At 44.4% G+C, this 21,726-nt stretch overlaps 1 protein-coding gene across 5 annotated transcripts in view; it reads right to left on the bottom strand.

Annotated features, from left to right (window-relative positions):
* TCF20 (transcription factor 20) overlaps positions 1-21,726 on the bottom strand; it is a 140,826-nt gene that overhangs the window by 116,216 nt on the left and 2,884 nt on the right. Inside the window, exons 1-2 of one of the 5 annotated variants that reach the window (XM_021552788.3) lie at positions 13,607-13,871; positions 2,164-2,274 (exon numbers count right to left, since the gene is read on the bottom strand). The exons of 2 other annotated variants lie outside the window; for them this stretch is intronic. The gene's annotated coding sequence lies outside the window, so the exon portion shown is untranslated. Of the gene's footprint in view, positions 1-2,163; positions 2,275-13,265; positions 13,285-13,606; positions 13,872-21,726 lie in introns of those variants that run through there. 2 more of the 5 variants (XM_021552792.3, XM_021552793.2) reach the window with 2 other exon arrangements.

Below are 21,726 nucleotides of genomic sequence, written 5' to 3'. Positions count from 1 at the left end.
ACATAATCCAGTTTTGAAGAAACTGGGAAAAAAAAATCAGTTTTCCCGCAAAAACAATTCTAGAAACCTGTTTGAAGCTTAAGATACAGATTCCTTGCAGAACATTGTTTTCTCCTTGACAGTTCCATCCATCCATGACCCAGAAGTACAAAACTTGTGGGTCTCCCACTGCATGAGGTGAATCAACCATTTTGGACCTCAAGTAATAAATGGGAGCTAACTCCAACTTCCTGCAAACTACTTACCTGCTTGCTAAATACCACTTAAGTGGACTAATGTGATTCAAACTGTTCAGTACCTGCCTGCAAGAACACAGGCTTGCTGAAACACCTCAGCTAGTTCATGCATTCTACACCACTGGCCCTCCAAAGCTCCCTGAAACACACTGCCATGCTTCCAACAAGATTTGAAGAAGTACCTGGTCTCCAGCCAAGCTGGAAGGTGTTCAGGTAAATGCTAATGCCAAGCACAAACCTGCAACAGTAAACTCCAGAACAGAATTCAGCAACACTTTGTATTTAAACCGGCTGAGTTCTCTGGTGACATCCTCTCACCAGCCTTGTTTCTGAAGACCCATTCTCATTTGGCTCTGCTTCTCCCTTCAAGCAAGACCTACCAGGAAACACACAAACTAGCTGACCATCTCCCTTCCTTAAGAAGAGAGTAAGGGACAAAATAAAGGACACGAAGCCCAGTTTTGAAGACAGTTACATGTAGCTTCAGCAGCACAGATGCATTTAGGGTTGATTATGGACATGAAGCAAAACCCTGGCTGGGGCTCATCCCACAGGAGAACCCATAAAAAAAATTCACCTTCCACTCACCTCCTGCAACTAAGGAAAGCTCACAAACATCTGAGCCACACTTGTCCAACAAAAGCAGTACAACCCTATGCAGAGATGACTGAAAGGAAACACCATTATGCTATTTTCTGGTATTTCTTCTGTGAATTCAGCACAGCTAAAAGGTCCCAGATAGACATGCTCTGAAGACCCAAATCCTCTGCCTGCCTTGAGAACACATGCAGAGGGAACAGCAGCAAAACTTATACATACTTTTCTCATCTCTTCTAGCTTCCCAAGGCTGAAATGACTGACAAAGGTCCAAAATGAGGAACACACATAAATTACTAACAGTGCACTAGTAGTCTCACTGTTGCTGTAACAGTCTAAAGACTTAACAGAGTCAGGCTCTGCGGGGAAATACTACTTTACTTCAAAATCATTCATTCAGGAAACATACAGAGGAAAAAAGAATCACTCTGCAGCGCATTCTGTCAAACCCCTCAGCTTTAAGACCCTTCATTTTTAAAGCAAAAGCAATTTTAACAAGAACAGGAAATTGATGTGAAGCATAAGAAGCTTCAGATTTCAAGTAAGCAACACTGGAACAGCATTACTTCCGGACACAAATCCCAACACACACATCTTCTCACGCCTGATCTGGAAAGCCCATCTCACTTCTGAGAGCCAGGTAAATGTTCTGTTTCTGCAGCCTCTGCTGGAACAACAAAGTGGCAAGCCAGAGAGAAGACAATGGGGAGCCATGCTCTACCATTTGGAAGAGAGCCAAAAAGCCACTTCAGTTTGTTTCTTGGATTGCAACCTGAGCTTTACACCCAGGCAAGAATCCAGATTCACATTCCCACCAAACTTTTATTTCATTCTAGGTTTCATGCAGTACCTGCTGCCACAGACGCAGCTTCCTACTGACATATTAGCCTCCGCTCCCTTATTGCAAGGGGAACAGTTTATGCAGGGGTATTGGTCTGTTTTACATTAATTTCAAGAATTAGAACAAATAACCTGAATTTTGATATTTCTGGAAAAAAGTTAAATTATTTTCATCTTTCTTAGTAATCAGAATAGGTCGACTTTGCATTTGAAACACAAAATTTCCCTCATAAAATAGCTGAAGTAGTTATTGAAATGTTTTCTTTACCAAAGTCTGCAAAGCCTCTACACTATTAATAACATTTTGAATATAAAGAGGCATAACTTTGCTCCATACCAACAAAAAAAAAAAAAAAACAGTCAAGTTTTCACACAATGAAACAATTAATTTTTAAACTACTACTTTCTATTAAAAGTTCTCACATTTAAAAACCCAGAAAGGCTTCCAGTAACTCTAGACACCAATGGAGGCAAAGAAAAAAGACCCTACCCCCAGCTGGATGGCATTCCTCTCTTTGGGTGCAATGTGGCAACATTTGATTGACGCATCTGATCCATTCCAAAACTCCAGGCGTTGTTTTAATCATCAATGGGTAGAATCCTATTAATTTTCAGGGAAAAAAAAAAAAAGAAAACCAGAGTAGAATATGGATACAGGACACAGAGCACCTCATGTTTGTCTAGCAGATCCAGCTGATTTAGCTAGATCCACAATAATCAACAGATTGAAGACCAAGTTGATGACAGAAACTCACATCTACCAGCATAAGCCCCTTTTCCCCTTCCACCCTCTTTCAGTCATCTCAGCTCAACCCAGTCTCTCAATACAACCTGGAACATTAGTCCTATACCAAAGGAAATGAAATAGGAACAGGGAAAGGAGTGGGAAGTGATAAACCAGGGTAAATAGGGATAGCATGAAAAGCCTATTGGCATGCAACCAAGAGCCTACACAGGCCCTTGCTACAGAAGAAAACAGGAGAACAAGCACGTATGAGGAGACAGCGGGAGAACAGATGTGGGAAGAAGGTTCAAGTGTCCCTGGGCTCAGGGGGTAAGAAATGGCAGCAGAGCACAACAGTGAGCCCCAGCACACACAGTGATCTCAGCCTTCAGCAGCAGCACCAGGTGACCCACTGGCTTGGTGTCTGCCATCATAGGCATTTTCAGTGTATCAATATTGATATTTCATGGTACGAGCAATGTCATGTGAACCTTCCACATCAACTAAGGCTTCCCAGTCTATCCATAAATTTATTTGGCTATCAGCCAAACCCAGATCCACCAATACTAACCATTTTTGCTCTGAAATAAGCCTCCACTTACACTCTTGCAACAAACAGTCACTGTTGTTTCATTTCAGCACTGATGAGAACTGCAAGCCCTAAGGACCCACAAACATAAGAGGCCGCACAATTCTAAAGGAATTTACCCATTCCAGAAGCAGACAGAAGGTGAGCATCTGACCCTTCCGCCTGGCCAACTGACACATCAGACCAGCCCACATCCCATTCAATCGAACCTGGAGACCAGTATCTTCCCACTAGAAGTAGAAACCTGGCTAAATGGTCAGCAGGACATCAGGAAAATACTCCTGGTCTAGCTGACCAGCTACCTGTTTGGGAACACAAACTGCATGAAGGTCTTCGGATTCCCTGCTGTTCCTTGGTTGTTCCTTTTATCTGTTCTGTGTTCCCAAGTCTCAAGAGGATTACCAGCAGAGAAGTTCTGGGTGAGGAAAAGTAGAGAAGGCAAGAACAAGCTGATGTACTGCAAAGGGAAGGAAGTAGCAGGTTGAAGATGGGATTTTACAGTAGGAAAACTGGTTGCTAGAGTGTAAAGCACAATCTGGGGGGAACTGAAGGTGCTGGTCACAGAAAAGAGGCAGGCAAAGGCTTGCTACTACAGGGAACAGGAAAGGCCTGTAGCCCTGGGCTGATAAATCAGGTATTATTGCCAAAGTCTCACACCAGTCCCTGAAGCCTCTGGCATTGACTGGGGGGCTCAGCAACAAGCAGAATCTGCCACAAGCATGTCCACCCAACAGCTTCAGGTAGTCAGTTTAGAGTATCTCAGGCCCAGACCATTAAGTGCCCTGATGATATGGACACAGACCTTGAATTCCACATGACAGGTCACGTGGAACTCACACAATGAGAAGGATTCACTGCTTTGCCCAGCCTACACAAGGACCACACAGCTGCAGCTCATGCCTCCCTTAGGCTCCTCAGAGCCAGCGGCTGCATTCCCAGCCAGCCTGCCTTTGTAACCAACCCCCTGCCCGCCAGGAGGGCCTGAACCCTGCACCATCAGCAGTGAAAGCACAAACCTCCACCTCATGCTCTAAATAATTAAACTCTGTGGGAGCATCAACAGACTCATAAAACTCTTACACAGACCAAGCCAGTCATTAATGGGGGTCAAAGATGAGTGCTCTATTTTTTTTAAGAGTGCTTTGATGCGTGGAGAGAGTGGTGAGAGGAGATCTTCATTACCCTTCTCTGATAAATTTTTCCTTTCCTGGCTATCAACACCTCCTACTTCCACCCAAACCCCAAACTGCTGGCAATTATCCGGACAGCCAGAGACAATTGTTAAGTTGTGTTTGGACGACATCTGTGCTAGCTGGTCACCTGCAAGTAGGGAAGCAGAGGGCCTTGCCGAGCAAAGCCAGGCTCTACCAGAGGCTCAGCTGGTGCTTATTTTGAGTATGGGTTTCCCCAGGGCCAGTGCAATGCTTAAAGTCATGCAAAGCACAACCACACACACCGTCTCCCCAACAGCAAGGCACGGAGCAGAGCACAAGGCAGTAAAATATGTCAGGATTATTAGCTTGGGCTCAGAGCCAGAGCTGGGAACTGCCACAAGGGTAGAGAGGCTGCCTGCAGCCCTGCAGGTCAGCAGGAAGGAAGTGGAAGTCCCCTGACAGGCAAGGAGAGGCAGAACACAGGAAAGGCAAGCCATGGCTGAGAAAAGGTCACAGAAACACTAGTTTGACCCACCCCTTTTAGCCTTACAAACGTGTATATATATATATATATACACACATACAAATGTGAGCTTCTTGCTCCTGTGCTTTGTTCAGATATTTAAGGAGAGGTCTGCTCTTCCCATTCTATCTATATTCCCCTGGTCCATACCAACTTTGGAGATGGTTTCTTAGACTTTCCATTAATGAAAGCCTTAGGTGGAAAGAAGGAAAAACAGGCAGTTTTGGAGAAAGGATCACCACAAGCCAGAAACGCCCCAAGCAGCAGGCACAGGTGCACAGATGCTGTGTTAGCAGCTCCAATTCCACCTTGCACCAGCCTAGCCTCCGCTTGCTTTCTCTGCTGTATTTGCTTTGTGTGGAAGAGAGGCCCCAGACTGGAAGTGGCTCCAGGATCTCTGCTACTCTGCCAAAAATGACTGGTATAGCAAGGCCAGCTTCTGTTTATTAATTATAAGTAGAACTGAGAGATGCCCATTTTTTCAGGTCACTAGAAACCTTCTCCCAACAAGTTCCAATACTTGGACATTCAGAGGGAAGTCAGGAGATTTACACATAACATTAGTGCTCATCTTTTCAGGAACAAAAGCAGCAGCTGTTACTTCACTTATTCTTGGAAATAAGGGGGGAAATAGCTAGGACTCTTGAGCCTTGGCACCTCTTCCCTCTCACCCTTTGGCTACCAGAGCTCCTGTGACTATTCAGGGCAGAAGTGCTCCACAGGGCACACATTCCAGGGGGCTGAGCCATCCCACGTGGCCAGGCTCAAAATGGCAGACAGCGATGAATAGGATAATTAGAAAGTACAACAGCAACCGCAACATAAAAACAAGCAGCTTCTATTACAAGAAACAGTTCTATGGCATGGTTAGATCTATCACCCCATATGCTGGGTTGTGGTGGTGCCTCAGGAGCCTGCTGCTATTATCTGCTTGCAATCACATTTCAGCCCGTCTTTCTGCTTAATGCTTGAAAAGCAAAGCTAATAAGATGCGCTCTCTCTGCTTAATGTCTCCAGTTCTCAAGCATGCTCTGTACTGCTTCAACTGATGTTCAAGTAACACTGGCCAGGAGGATACAGTGCAAACAAAAAGTAAATAAAATGGAATTACCTATTAATTTTAGTCCTTCTTTGCACCTGTTTTGTCTAAAATTTCTTCTACGCTTGATCTTTGCAAACAAAAGTCAGGAAATTCCCATTTCCCCCTCTACACCACACCCGGCTCCCATATGAGTTCCCTTCTTCAAACTGCTCCTCCAGTGGTATTTGGACGATTAATTATAGCTCAGACCTCTCAGGCTTCCCTCTTACTGTCTGGAATAGGTTTTGAAAATATTTGCTGGCTAGGAACCTCCAGATTAGGATGTCTTCCGCTGGCACAGTAATAGCCCCTCTTTGTTAATCTATCTGAAATGACCATCACATGCTCCGCTACTCCCTCTCCCTCCAGTACTATTTAATTACTACAGTCCTACATGGGAACTCTAACGTGCTCTCAGCATTTCAGATCTGAGGACAAACAGGACCCCAAAACAGCTGCTTTTTTACTGCATTCCTTTGCACACCAAAGGGCAGCTGGAGCATTGCTGGAGTCAGCTACAATACCTGGATCTTTATTAGAGCAACCATCACAAGAGCAGATAAGCTGTCCCCAGACAGGGCAGATTGCATGAAAATTCAGCAAAGTGATCCAGGAAGAGACTGGCTTACAGGAACACCCATCATCATGAGGAGAAAAGTCACCCATTACAAGCACAGCAGAAGATTTGCCAGAAAAACAACAATTAAAAAAAAAAATAAATACATCGGCAAGTATTTACATGAGAAGAGAAAGAGATGTAGGTGGAAGACAAATCTGCCAAGATATATATCTCTATCCAGGAGCAGGGAAAAAAAGAGAGACTGCAGAGATGAAACCCCAGACAGCCCATCAGCGTGCATCTGTACACACTCCCCAGCTAATACCCACTACACCAATCAGAATAATGGCAGCTCCAGAGAAGACCCCGATTATCCAAGCTCCTTCACTAACATCTTCCCCAGAGGCTGCATGCATGTGCAAAGGAATGGAAAAAAAAACATACCTCTCAATGAGAATACTTCCATCATTTTCTATATTGCTCCCACTCTTACAAATGTATCTTTAAAAAAAATATTGCAGCTGGCTTATAAATGTGTCAGTTTTTAAAAAACCCAAACATAGCCTTGAAAACAAAGACACTTTGTAGTCACCGTATCCAGTGGCACAATTATTTAATATCAATGCACTGATTCTTTCCTTTATTCACTCCATCCTTGGAACACAAAACCACTGTAACAGCCACCCAGTATATAATCTTACCATTCAACACGACACAACCCTACAGTAGCCTTTCTTTTGCCATGTCTTCGGCTACCAATGAGAAGAATTTAGGTTTAAATGTTTCAAAAACCCAACCCAACTACAGTACAGCATGAAACAAATCTCTAATTCAAAGCTGGAGCAAATTCTCTCATCCCTCCCTATGACTTTCCCTATTTGAAAATGGCTGCACAAACATTTCTAATTTGTGTGCCACACCAATTGCAACCTGCCCCTCCTGCCAAGTACAGCTGCTGGGTCAGTCCACACATGCACAGGCTCAGTGCATCTGCTGCCTCTGGCACACTGCTCTTCACTGACATCATCTCCACCTTCATGCTGTAGAAAATTCACCAGACAGGCACTGTTTATGTTCCTTTAGCCATAAGGCAATTACTGTAGGCCAACAGATGCCTCCATCTCATCTCCAAATGCACACTCCAACCAGCACTGTGCCCCTGCTAAGCAGATACTTGGGCATGTGTCTCATTGGACACACGTCCTCCCCGCAGCCAGCACGGGCTAGTGCAGATACACCAAAACATCAGTGGCACAGCCAAGGCAGAAACACCACCCCTGCCAGTCAGCAGAAGCCTTGGCCAGTTCCCATGGAGCCTGAGCTTCATCTCACCCTGGGCTTCACTGCAAGACAGCACTATTCTACAACACCACAGCAATGTCCTGCAAGGCCTTCCCAATTTCTGCTAGTGTCTGAAAACTAGTTAGGCAGTAACACCTGGAAAAACTGCAAGCCACAGCTCAGAGAAGGAGAGACTTCCTCCTGGTGCCATGGTACCCAGCTCCAGTCCCAGCTCACCACAGCATGCAGAAAACTCTCCAGAGGTTTCCTCTCCTTGTCATTTACTCCAGACCACCTGGTCCCACCAGCTCCAGGGTCTCAGTCCAAACAGCTGCCATCACCAGGTTTGGGGAAGAAGCTCTTTTACAAACTTGACCTACAGCTATCCCACCAGGCAGTTTCCTTTTGCCCTCTCATAAAGAATGATTACAGCTACTATTTTCTGAGCCTGTTAATAATAATATATGAGCCAATAATAATAATTCTTAGGCTCACAGGAACTACAGTGTGTCTCCAATTGTAGAGGCTGTGAAACTCAACCTTTTCTCCTCACCCCCCCCCCCCCCCCCTTCTGAAAATACTGCTTGGGAATAAAGTCGGCATCTGGAGGCACAGGAGTATATCTGAGGGACAGAAGAGGTGCAGGAGGGAACGGAGGGATCTGAAAATGAAAGATGAGGGTGAGGCTTCACATTACAACTGAACCAGGGTAATAGGTCACTGCTGCCAAAAAAAGGGGGGGCCCATTTTCACCTTTCTTTCATTCCTTACCTTTCACTGCTGGCAAAACAAATCTCGCCCCTCCTTAGTGGCAGCTCTGATACGAGCCTGAACCTGGTGAACAGGTTCAGCTCTCTGTCCTAGGAGAAAACAATTAACTTTTTTATGATTTTGGGCAAGTCAGCTTTCCAAAAGCCGAAGAAGCTGTATCCACAAGGCAAGAACTATGGCCACAGAGCCAGGGGCAAGGAATGATCACCTCTCCTAGGAGGAGCAAGTGGTTAGATTGGGTCAGCCACAGCAAGAAAATCCATCCCAATGCACATGAAACTGCAGTTTCATCTAACAAGGTGACTGGTCAACACAAAACAAGTGACCTAGCTGAAAAGCCTGTAATAAAGGTGTTTGCTGATACTCTTAAAACAGGTAGCTTTACCTATTATCAAGGTGTCCACACCAGTAGCATTTATGAAGGAAGCCATGCAGATGAAAAACAACACTAAAACTGAACAGACACAAACTAGACAGAAATACAAGAGGTACTGCAGGATTTCCAGTAATAATTTTCTCTATTTCTAAATTGGACTTTGTTATTATCAAACAAGATGGCTGCCTTCATTACTATGTTAAAGAAATGTCTGTTTTCATTACAAACTTAACAGTTAATTTCAGGGTGAATTTTTCTTTTCCCATTAGCTTCTACATCATCAGATGAACAAAAATTATGCTTTTCTTTTATTAAAAAAAAAAAACAAGCCTATATTAACTCCACTGTCTTTATTTCTCTCCACCTCCTCTGCTCAATTACTAGAAGCAATTTACAGACAATAAATGTTAACTTCACAGCTGCCTGTATGAAGTATTCCCTTCATTTTATAGATGAAGTTACAGGCTATACAGAAATTAATATCAGCAAGGTCTACTTCAAAGCTGGATAAGCAAGAGGAACAGATGCACTCTTAGAGAATATAGATCATGACTATACTCTAGTAAAACTAATAATAAAGGATTAAGAATGTTGCCAATTGGATGTAAATTCTTTGAATGTATCTGCTTAAACACAGTAATAAACAAAAGCTTGCTTTGAGGTTTTGCTTGGGTTTATTCTGTTATTATTAGGAACAGCCTTATGAGATTTCAGATATACTGCTCACAGACCAAACATTCTTGCTTTACTAGTAAACATTGCTTAACTGCTCACCTCAGGACTCAGAGAGGGGTCTCTTCCCAGTTGGTGCATGGTCACCAGGAATCTACAGCTGGAAACTCTGTACATAATTTTAATCGATACAGATAAGCAAACCAGGAGAGAGTCCAGTGTTATCTGACACAGCCTCATGGGCTTTGTCAGAGCTAGGAGGAGCAAGAACCAGTGTCTGTTGTTGCCAGCTGCCAGCCATGACTGTGAAAAAGCATTGGGAGTAGCAACACTAAAGGGGAAAAAAGAAATCCAAAGGTGCAGTTTTATGCAGGCACTCTTCTGATGATAACTGCTCCTTAAGGCTTCATAAAAATGCACAGCCAACTTGTCTTCTTCCACACATTATCAGAGCTCAGAAATAGCACCTGAGTCTAGTTATACAATTCAGCAGGCACAGCTTCTCCTAGGAAGCAACCACCACTGGCATGCAGGTACTCCAAAGGCTGAGTCATCTCAATAGGCCCTTCAAGGGAAAATAATCCTATTAAGAATTGGTGTGCTGGTTTTGAAAGAAAAAAGGAGTGTTAATTTTGGCAGTTAATTACACTGCTTCCACTCCATCCATTTTCTACCAAACCTAAAACCTGAACATTAGTAAATTTACCATGTTCCTCTATCCACCCCCAAGGTCCTTTCTTGACCCTAATTCCCTCTTTAGCCAGCAACTGCCTGTCATTGCCCATTTTTCCTTATCCCTGACTAACACAAATTAGTATTTGTACAATCGCAGAGCTTGAAAAACGAATTTATGGCTTAGGCCTTCATTTCTAACCTGCATATAAATTCCTTCACCTGAGGACAGGTTATAGCACTGCCCCTCTCCCAAACTCTTCCAAAGGGGTGGACTGAGAAAGAAACCAGTGGCTTAGGTCAAGAATTTTACTTTTTAGACTGGTAGATCCGTTGTGGATACTGATTCACTGATATTTTTCTAATATAAGAAACATATAAAGCCTAGAATTTGATATCTGCTTTTTAATTAAACTGAAATAAGTAAATCACAGCCTGTTGCCATGGAGAATGAACAGACACGGCCTCTTGACTCCAGGGCAGGATCAAGCAGGAGAGGCAGACAAGGCTGTTAAATTAAAAACACCTATTTTAAAGCAAATGGTCTTGATAATTAGCAAAAAAATGTGGCATAGGGAAATAATATAACCATATGGCAGGAAGTGGTTTTCAAGGTGAACTACAAAGCCATTTTAAATAAATTAATAAACTGCTGGAGCTGCTGGGTCATCCACAGAATCACATATGCAGGATTAAATGTGATTTTTAAAATATAACAAAAAATAGTGATTACCTCTTCTTTCACTTTCCTACCTATAGCCTGCATCTGTATCTGTTCTTATTTTTAAGGACATTTTTCAAGCAATTAATGCTTGCACCTATTTGCAGTTACCAGAGAATCATCAAATTCAGACATTTTCAAAAGCCTTGCAGTTTATCCTGAAGCTAGAACCAAGTTTATGGGACATAAAACGTTTTATCTATACTCAGTGTCATCACACAATCCTGGTAAGGTCATCAGGCACTAATAATCATTCCTGAATCTGTGCATCCTTGTTATCACTTCACAACAAAGTGACTTTGGAGAGAATTTGCCCTCCACACACCATGTGCCTGATCCTGTGCTACACTTCTCAAGAAGCACAGCTCAGAGAGAGTCAAAAAGTAACTCTGGTTTATCAGTGGGAGGCTGACAGCATATCCATGCTTGGCTGGTGGACAAGAGCCTTGCACATTCCCTTCCCAGTTTGTCTGGAGCACAGGCCATCAAAATATTCCACCTCTTTTAAGATACTTCTGCCCTGCTCAGATCTAAAAGAGCTGCAGCAAGGAAACCCCCTCATCACCTTTTTGAGCCCAATCAGGGCAAATCTGAGCAAGACTGCCTAACAAGTTCCAGTAAGCATGTGGCCAAAGTGCATCAAATTCATAACAGCTTAAAATACTTGAAATAAACTGAACCTGATGACTCAGTTTCAAAAATGTACTGTACATTCTTTTAAAGGGAAGGGACAGATGAACTAACTTTCACTTCAAACCTCCCATCAACGCTAGAGAAAAAGCCAACCTTTTCTCCTATCCCATGAAGACCAGGTGTCAGCCACAATCATTTGGTCTTCCACAGCAGCTAATGACCCACAAGAAACGAACTCTCAGGGTCTCAGATCAGACCCCTGTGACACAGCTAGTTAGTTATATTAAAAACCAGTCACGTTCTCAGCCCTCAGCAGCCCAACTTGAACCAGCTATTGACAACTTGCCTTCTGTTTTCCACTATGACCAAGAAACACCCACAAAGTGAATAGAGTTGGGACAGAAATCTTGGGAACAGCAGGAGTTGCGGGAAAATGCACAATTAAAATTAGTATTCTCTGTTTTCACAGTTTTGCCCAGTCTTGGAACATTTGCTGCTTTAACTAAAGTCACACTGCTTAAGATGTTTGGCTTCCATTAAAAATAAACTCCAGGTCCAAGTCAGCATGAAGATAGGCATAAACTTGAAAATCTGGTTCACCCTGAAGGACACCAAATCCTTAAAAATGCTAGGATGGGGGCAGCACATGTGGGCTAATTCATAGTTTTTGAACAGTCAAGGCTAACAGCAGTATCTGCCCAACTTCTTTTGTCATGCACCCCATTTCTTCCCAAACCCTGCAGCAAGAGGAGCAGTGAAATACCTCAGGACACATCAGCTAGAAGGTGCTACACGCCCTTGGCTTCCTCACCGCCCAGCACCTTCCCTGGCATGCCAACAGTTTCCTACTGCTTGAACCACAGTTCTGCAATACCACCCAAACACAAATGGCTTTGCCAGAAACTGTTTCTGCCCTCACTGGTACTTGGCACATAGAGGGCAGCAGGTGGCTTTGTAGTTCGACTTGCATTTAAGTTTGACTTGAAGAGATTTAACACAATTGTAAAGGCTGCCCAAGCATCTCCCTTTGAAAGGCAACTGTGTTTTCTTCTCCATCCACACAAGCCAAAATAACCACACAGAGGAAAACTCCTTCCCAGGGATACTCCCAGTTGGACAAAGACAGGGTTTAGGGGCACCTCCATTAAAACATAAGCCAGTGGTCACTTGCCATATGAAGGAAGATCCTAAGCATGCCCAGGAGAGATTATTTTCAAATCACAGCATACTGGGTCACAAGCCAATAATATTTTTTTAAAAAAAACAACAACAACAAAAACCATGACAACAACAACAACAAAAACATTTAAACAACCAAAACCAGACAAAAAAACCCCACACAGTGTGATCAGCAGCATCACACTGAACCACACACACGAAAGAGGGGCTAAGAACCCTGCCCAGGCTGCCCACAGCTCCTCATTCCCATCACCAGTGCCACCGTGCCATCTCCATGCAAGCCCCACCTGCACCCCCAGCAAACATCCCCAGGGCCGCCTTCGCCCACCCACAAGCTTTGCCTGACATCTGTGCCCCCGGGAGCACTTCAACCCCCACCAGCCAGGTAGCAGGCTTCCCAAACAAGCAGAAGCTTCAGCGGCCAGCCTTGCTGGGGTATTTTTGCCTCGGCAGTGCGGCTGCCCGGGCTCCCAGCGGGAGTTTCCAGCCCTAACCCTCGAGGAGCGTGTGGCACACGTGCGCGCCCGCCGCTGTCAACAACTTCCAGCCACCGACCCAGTGGGCAGGTCCCGGGGGGCTGGCCAGATCACCACCCCAGCACTGATCTGGCCTGGACGCTCGTAAACAGGACAGCGCTTTAACAAAAATAGAGATCACCTTAATATTATCCTTAACAGCCAGAAAGGTCACGACGTGGAGGTCCGTATCGGGGGAGGGGAGGGAGATGGGTAAGGGAAGGAGGGGGGGTGGCAACGCACAAACCCCCAGGGTCTTAACTGTTTGACTGCCGTAAAAAATGAAATAACATGAAGTAACTGCAGACTAACGAGACGGACAGACCCCCAGCGCGGGGACTGCCCGGCTGCCCGAGCCGCGCTCACACGAGGGAAGGCGGCGGAGGGACCCGCGGGAGGGCGGGTGTGGAAAGCAAATAACACCCCCAGCAAGCGCCACACACGCCGGGGTCCCACATACACACACCCCTCGCCGCCGCTTACCTGTGCGGGCCGGCGGCCCTCAGTGTCCCATGGCAGCCCCGTCCCGCCCCGCCCCGCCCCGTCCCGCGGCGGGCACAGGAGCTCCCGAGCCTTTGTTGCGCGGAGGGGAACGGGAGCGGGTCCGGGTCCTGTCAGCTCATGTGACGCGCGGGCTCGGTCTCCGCTGCCCCTCCTTGCCGCTCTCCCCTGCCCGCCCTCGGCCGGCGCTCGGCGCAGGCCCCGCAGCCCGGAGCGGGTCTCGGGCCCGACTGGCTGCTGGCGGAGCGGCGGCGGGGAGGAGGAGCCGGCGGCGGGGCGGGCTCGGCGGCGGGGCCGGCGCGGAGGAAGGCGAGGAGCGCTCTGGCGGCGGAGCGCTGCCGGCCTGGGGCGGGGGCGGCGGGCGCTGCCCGGAGGGCCGTCCTGCCCCCCGCGCCGGGAGCGGTAATGTGGAGCCCCGAGCCGGGGTTTGTTCCCCTCCTGAGGCTGCTGGCGATGCGCTTGGGGCCCTGATGCACAGGCCCGGGCCTGCCGCTGCAGTCAGGAAAGTAAATAAAAACGTAATTATGCGCTTTCTAGTTGGGGCTCGCAACGAAAGAGAGGAAAAACCCTCGTTTTCTCCAGAAGAGATCTGAGAAATAGCAGTGCTGGATCAGATCAGCATCCTGCCTTTGAGGCCACAAACCCTAGGAGTCGGCTACAAGAAACAGCCCACGACACTGCCCCAGAAGACTATGACCATGACCATGATCCTGTGGTCAGGCACTTACCAATAGCTGGGGTCTTCATATTTAACAGCTCCCAAAGGATTTTTTTTTAAAAATACATTCAGTATTTTTGGTTTTGAACCATTTGAAATGTTTTTGTCTGCTCCACCATGCAGCAATCATCCAGCCCTCTTCTAAAGAGAGCATTTAATCCTTTTGTTTGCCAAACTCTAAGTAGGGGGCAGAGATTCCTGCAGGTCTTTAAAACCCCAATATGCCATTTTTCTTCACAATCCAAGACTGAAAGACAACACCACCAAGCCAGGACTTGTAGAGGAGACACAGGTGACATTTCTATCAAAAATGCAGACAGCTCAGAAAACCTCAGATTCCCTCATCAAACACAACCACCAATTCAATGAGCAGCTTCCCTGCCATCCCAAGATTGCTATTCCACGGGCATCAGTTTCCTAGACATCACAGCTGACATTAAAAATGGCACCCCAAAAGCCAGCACATACACAAGAACCTACAGACCATCAAACTTCCTCTATAAAGCAGATGCAATAAGATCAGCAGCCATTCACAGCACAACAAAAGGCTGTGAAATTCAGCCAGTCATACAGATAACTTTACACCTGCTCTGAGGAGAACCGGTGATCTGCTTTATACACGAAAGTCACCCTTCCATAAAACAGATACAAATTTGCTACAATAAAGGTACAATAGCAACAATAGCAATTTTGGAAAATAGGTTTTCAAGGAATCAAGGTTTATTTGGTGTTTGTCTAATGCTACCAAAATTAACAGGGATTGGAAAAGTCTCTAGCCACATTAGCTTTCTGACAATCTGTTTTTATGGTTTTTATTTTAGTCTCTGCTGTAGCATTCTCCCCTGCAAACACATGCTCCTGCTGATGATAATACTCCATACTAAAATCCACTCATAAAATAATCTCTTAAACTACTGGCTCTGAAAGGGTGTTTTTCCCCCATGTCTCTCCTGCTAACCTTCAGGCTCTTCCTTTTGCAACTCATTATAGGAAGCAAATCCACAGATGCAAACATAAGGAATAGAACCAGATACCACCAGAGCATCAAATATGAAATACGTCAGTACCACCTCACAGACAGAACAATCAACGCCTTTCCTCCCATAGCAAATCCACTGAAATTCTTTGTTCTTGCATGTACTTGCCTCAAATCACTACAGTTCATCACTTCATCCAGCACATGAAATACCCCACAGAAACAACGTGAATGAAACAAAATAATTGCTGTCTTACAACAAGCACATACAGTCAGCCAGTAATGGACATTAGGAGAGTATTTGTGAGACAGCAACAACATGAACGCCTCAATCCTTACCCCAAAGGAGACCAAAACCTTCCCAAAAGCTAAAGCTTGGCATTAAAACTTATAATCCCTTGATACTAAAGCAATGGATTTAAGGGAGATGTTGCCTGCCTAGCCTGCTACAGCCTCCCCGCTGACCTCTCCTTTGTCACCAGCACAAACAGCCCTTTTTCGCTAGAGGTCCATGAGAAAACCAGCAGCCTGTCAGTCACTGCTGTTTACACCCCTTTCCACTTCATAGGTGCTCCTTTTTTTTTTTTCTCAAGTGGTCCAATTGATTAATCTAATTAGATTAAACTAAGAGCAATTGCATCTAACCTGTAGCTAGCTTGAATATTGCTGCTTTCTGTCAGATCTGATAAAAAGACCCTGAGCCCAATAGCTGTTTGCTTTTTCTAGCTCTATCAGTTGATCTAATACAAGATATTACCTTTCACCACAAACCTTGCTTCCCTAGGATATTTAGACCATCATGGCTAAAATACCATTTTAATGTTTTACCTTAACTGATTCCTCCATATTCTCTTATCTATGAAGTAGAATATGATAAAATGTATTCCCTTCTGTATCACTTCTTTCACTGTTTTCATAAACATAATATCCAAGTACCTTCTCAGACTGCATTAGCTGTCTACCTTCTGTCATATGAAGGGTTTTTTTTGGTTTGGTTTGGTTTGGTTTTTTTTTGGTTGGTTTTTTGGTGAGGGGGGGGTTGGGTTTTTTTTTGTTTTGTTCTCTCCTCAGGAAGAAAATTATGCATGGAACAAAGTTTTGGTTTTGTGATGGTTTCTGCCCTCTATTCATGTTGCTTTGTGTTTATACCATAGAAAATGAGGACAATGGCAGTTTATGTGATAGATAGACCTTACTTCCCAAGGAAGCTAATTTCAGAGTGTTGTGCCACCCATAGAAACATTCTCCCGCACAAAGCAACATTTTACTATGTCATTCCCCACCAAAGAAAAGCTAATCCATATTCTTGACATTTGGGACAGAAACTTCCTAAGGCAAGAACAGCATTTTCCTTTCTCCAGAAAAAGAGTTTCAACCTGTGATCCTCAGTATGCAACGTTCAAACAGATTGTGGCAGATTATTAACATACAGGCCAGCGCTCTATACAGTTATAAATAGGAAAATCTGGAAACCAAAAGGAGTAACACGCCTTTTAATTGCACTGAGGCAGACTATCATAGGACAGCCTGGAAGGGAAATGGTGGAGACAGATTATTTAATACTAAAAAAAGAGAGGGAATTTACTTATGTGTAAGGAATCACACTGCTGTTCCTCAAAGAGGAACCCTGAAAGATCCCACGTGTCTACAAAGGCAGTAGGTACAACATACAAGCTACTGAAAGACAGAAACTGAGGTGAAGAGAGGAATCATCTGTGCTCAAGCACTAAAAGCAGAAATGCCAGAAGACCTCAGGGAGACAGTAGACAGCAGATTTAATATGTTTTTGCAATGTGATATGGCAGAAAAAATCATGCAGTTAATTTAATTTGGGGTTGTAAAGGCAGAGACCTCTTCTCAGAGATACAGGCAATAGTCCCATTTTTTAATATAGTAGTGAGACCACAGCTCGAAGACATGTTTAGTTCTGGACAACGCGGTGCTAGCTACATGTCAACAACTTGGAGGGAAATAAAACAAGAGGAACATAAAAAGATGGAAGAGATTACAGCATGTGTAGGTTGGCCAAATAACAACTGTGAGGAGCATCACGGGAATTGCAGATGAGAACTTCAGGGGCACAGAAGCACCAGGGAGCAAGAAAGAATGTTTAGGGTTGTCTGAGTGAGTATAAATGGTATAAATATAAAGTAAATTAAGTAAAGGAAAGATTAATCTACAAGACTGCAAGATAGCATCCCACAGGAGCTCCCATCACCTGATTCACACAAGACTATGGAGCGAAGCACATAAGAAAGCACTAAAGAAACCCTGACTGCAGGAAAGGATTACATGAGGACAATATGCCTTTGGGACCATTTTACTGCTCATTTACTGGGACATCTGCAGAGGAATAGGTCCCAGTCCAGTACGTGGAAATCTCCCTTCTCCACACCATTGCTGGAGGCACTAGTAGACCAAAATAACCACGCGGGTAACCATAGATGGAATCTTGTATTCAGAGGGACTGTTGGGAGGAAGGTCTATTGTCAGAATTTTTCTCTTTTAGCACTATGACATCCTTGAGATGTCACTGGCTCACCATCTGCAAAAAACCAGCAGTGGTGTTTTAATAAACATTCATTTGGATTACAAAGACTTTTGAATATATGTCTTGGACAGCACTAACCTCTCCCAAGGTCTGTGGCAGATACAGTAGTTAATTAGAATGAAAAAAAATCTTTACTATTCCATAGTTAGAGGGATGAAACCAAGATAGGATGTAAAAGATGTAACATAGGAAAGCTTGCACCCATAACACCTTTGCATCACATTGTGCCATTGTATTTTCTAGCCTGTTATACAGAATAGAAGACCTGACAGTTTAATAATTTTCTTCAAAGCAAAGGCTGATACACCATATTGCTGTTAAGCCCAGATGTGCCACACACTCATTGCTGGGGGAAGAAAAAACAGGGTGGGGAAAAAAAAAGCCAAAACAATTTTATAAATGTTCTGCAGGGAGCCTGAATGTCTTTTGGTTTTAATTTGGTCTATATTTTTTTAACACCACCCTTTAGGGAGGCATGTGCAGTGATCATTATCAGTTCATCCATACACAAAGCACACGAAGGTATAGTCCCCCATAAGTGTTGACCTTAAATTGTCTTTCTCTACATAGAAATGTCATGATCTTCATGAAGGAAACCTTTCTGCTTATTTGTGTAAATGAAAAACATGGCCTAACACACACAAATATACAGCAAATATAAGTGTACTAATATTTGACATAATCTTGTAAGGAAATGCTGAAGCATATGCTAAAATTAATTCATCAACCCCCCTAGCTTATCACAAACCTGTGACTGCTTCATTTGCACTCTGCTTAATGGTCCATCTTTCTCAGGACAACATGTTACAAATCTCTGTAATTTCATGCTCTTACCTTGCAGACCATGCTTAAAGAAAAGGATAAAATTAGAAAAAAGAAGCATTTTCTCCTTTCTTTTAAATGTAGCTCTTGTCTAAGTGCTCAGACAGGCACTGTCAGCTCTGAAAATTCAAGATTAATCAAGCAATTAAGAATTGATATCTAGTGACTTATCATGACTGGAAATGAGAGATGCTGCATTCATTTTAGTTCTGCAAGAACCCAAAATAGCTAACCTGATTTTTGTGGACAGCAAGATCTTAAATCTTATGGGGAGAACAGTTACAATTCCTTCTATTAAAGTGGCTCCTTTAGAACCCCCATCTGTGTTCTGCACATTCCTTAGCAAAGGGCCAGTCTGTACAGAGGGCCACGCTGGAAGAGCTGCACACTTCAGATTCACACCCTGCCTTTACCTAAATGAGTCTGAAAGTGTACGGAAATCCCAAGAGAGCCATGATGAAGTTTTGCTTTCTCTCCCCCATGTGCCAGCACAGCATTGCACTGCACTGCTTGAATGAATAACCCAACTGAGCAGGAATTACATCACTTCAAAACTGTGGCTTCCTTTAAACATTAAAAAGAATGGCAAGCATTTCCATTCACCTAATTATCAGCATTATCACCTCTCCTCACACCTCCTTCTCCAACATCTAATTGTTATGATGGTAGGGACTTCCCTGCTTCCTTCCTTGGGAGTGGAGAGAGCCTTTGCAACTCAACTGCAGTAATTTGCTTTCCAGGAGCTCAGGAACTTCTTCAGCAATCAGAAAGACTTCATGGGTTGGATGAGCAACAACTCAGCACATTCCCTCTGTAAACATGTATTTGGAGAATTACGGCATATGTATTTGGGCTTTCTCTGGTAATTTGGATATGATGAGCTTTCCTTATTGTCAAAATTATGGATGCCTCTATAAAAGAGGGAAGTAACTTCTGTAGCTTTGCTACCTCAACTAGGCAGATGCAGGTCTCATTGATACCTGCATGAGAAATCAAAAATGAAAAGCAAAGTGCAACAGAACCCATCAGGAAGAAACTTTATTTTTCCCAAAAAACTATAAGTAGCTCAGCAGCTCTTATGTAGCCAGCTACTGGCTTCTTCCTGGACAACCTGATAGAATTAAGAACACAGAAACCTGAATTCTGTTCCAAACTTCACCTCTGATGCTCTGTAGTCTTGGAAATGTCATTTAAATTCCTGAGTCTCCATTTTTTCCACGCATGAAGCTGAAATGACATACTGAGCCTCGCAAGAACTTCTGAAACCTCTGATTTTAATAGTACATGTCAGTGCCAAAAGCACCATTATGGGCATTACAGCACTAATTCTCTCACAAGGGAGGGAAGCTCACTGTGTCACAGGTATTTTGGATACAATTATTACTCATGGAAGTGCTCAGATATCATTGCACAAAATTGTAGGCAGATGAATCTTTCAGATGGGATAGAAAGCAGAGGCCCTGACAGGTTATTAAAAGACATAACGTTTTGAAGAAGCCCATATGTTAGCTTTTTCATGTTCACCCTGTTCCAATTTGGATAATTACGTTCTAACTCTTTAAAGCAGGGTGGCTGACCTGCCTGGCCCTACCAGCTGTATATCCAAATCTTCATGTGGCCCAGAGTGATACAACACAACCCACATATTTCAAGAAGCTGAAGGAAAAGAGGAGCTCTAGGAGAGGTTCATCAGCTAGCGAGAAAGATTTCTTCCTGGAACAGGAGCCCTCCCCTCCCGCTGAAACAGTCCTTCCTTGAGAAGCAGCTTCTCTGTGTCACTTCCCACAGGAACCTGCCTGGTACTGTCAGGGCACTATCACACTTTGTCCCCAGGCAGCTGCATAGTGGCAGCTCTGTGATGCACAGATGCTGTGAACATTGAAGATTCGCAGCTCGCAACACATTCCAGCAGTTTACAGGCCTAGTTATTAATAGTGAAGGACCTAGTGACATACTAGTTACTAATAGTAATCTGCATTTCTACTTTATCATTAAGAAAGAAATACATTTCATCCCTCACAGTAAGTGAAGCCTGGCTTGCCCAAGAATCAAGCAAGAGAAGAAACTTATGGTTTTCATTCTTCTCTTGGAGATCGCTGGTGCTCTCTGAGCTGCTCCTTTTTTCTTTATAAACTCTCGATGATAATTCACTGTGCATTGCACATCTTGACCACCACAGAATCCCAAAACACAGCAATATCTGAGCCTTCATCAGTTTCCTGACATAGTAAAGAAGAGAAGCAGCATTTGGTGCAAAGGATTTTTTTTCATCACAGACACACAGTAAATTTTCCCAAACCCAAGATAAGATTCTTCCAAATGGTGAAAGTAGTGTCAATTCCAAGCAACCCCAAACATGTGGCTAATTTTGCCTTTCAGATGCCGCTCTTGACCCAGTGATGGTGTCAGCAGCCACTCTCCTGTCCCTCACATGGGCAGTCCTGTGCCAAGACATTGGTTTCTGATGGAGCAATTGCTCCAGACGGCATGGATGCAAAAGAGGGGAGCCTGTCCTGTCCCCATCTCTTCACAGGTGCTGGTGGCACCTGGGCCATGGCGCAGACCTTTGAGGAGTGTCAGAGTCACCAGCCCCAGAGGTAGAAGACAATCATGACTGGGGATGTTCTATGTGGCTGTAGCTGCCCACCCCGGGGAGTCTGTGGTCTGAGGGTTACCAGGGAAGCTGGCTGGGGCATGTGGGCACACAGGGGACAGGAAAGAGACCAGAGAGGACCTAGGGCACCATCTGGTGGCTTCACTCACTGTTTTCCCTAAATCCTTGCCTCACAGGGTCATAATATGGCATGGCCAAGGGCTGAAAGAACACAAAGTCTTCCCAATAGACAGCCCACCTGGAACAAGAGACCCCTGCCCTTGGCCCAGACTCGCACACCTGTAGGGTAGGACAGCAGTGCAAACCAGAGCCATAGTAACCATTTTTCTTGGGTGCTGTTCAGTCAAGCACTTCCCTCAATAAAGAGCCAGCCCTAGCTGGGTATTTAGAGATGATTTGCAGTAGAGACACCCCTGAGAAG

The sequence above is a fragment of the Lonchura striata genome, chromosome 5 (assembly GCF_046129695.1).
Source record: "Lonchura striata isolate bLonStr1 chromosome 5, bLonStr1.mat, whole genome shotgun sequence".
In the NCBI taxonomy this organism is placed as follows: Eukaryota; Metazoa; Chordata; class Aves; order Passeriformes; family Estrildidae; genus Lonchura; species Lonchura striata.
Note: the sequence above shows the minus strand (reverse complement) of the source record. Positions and strands in the feature narration are given on the sequence as shown.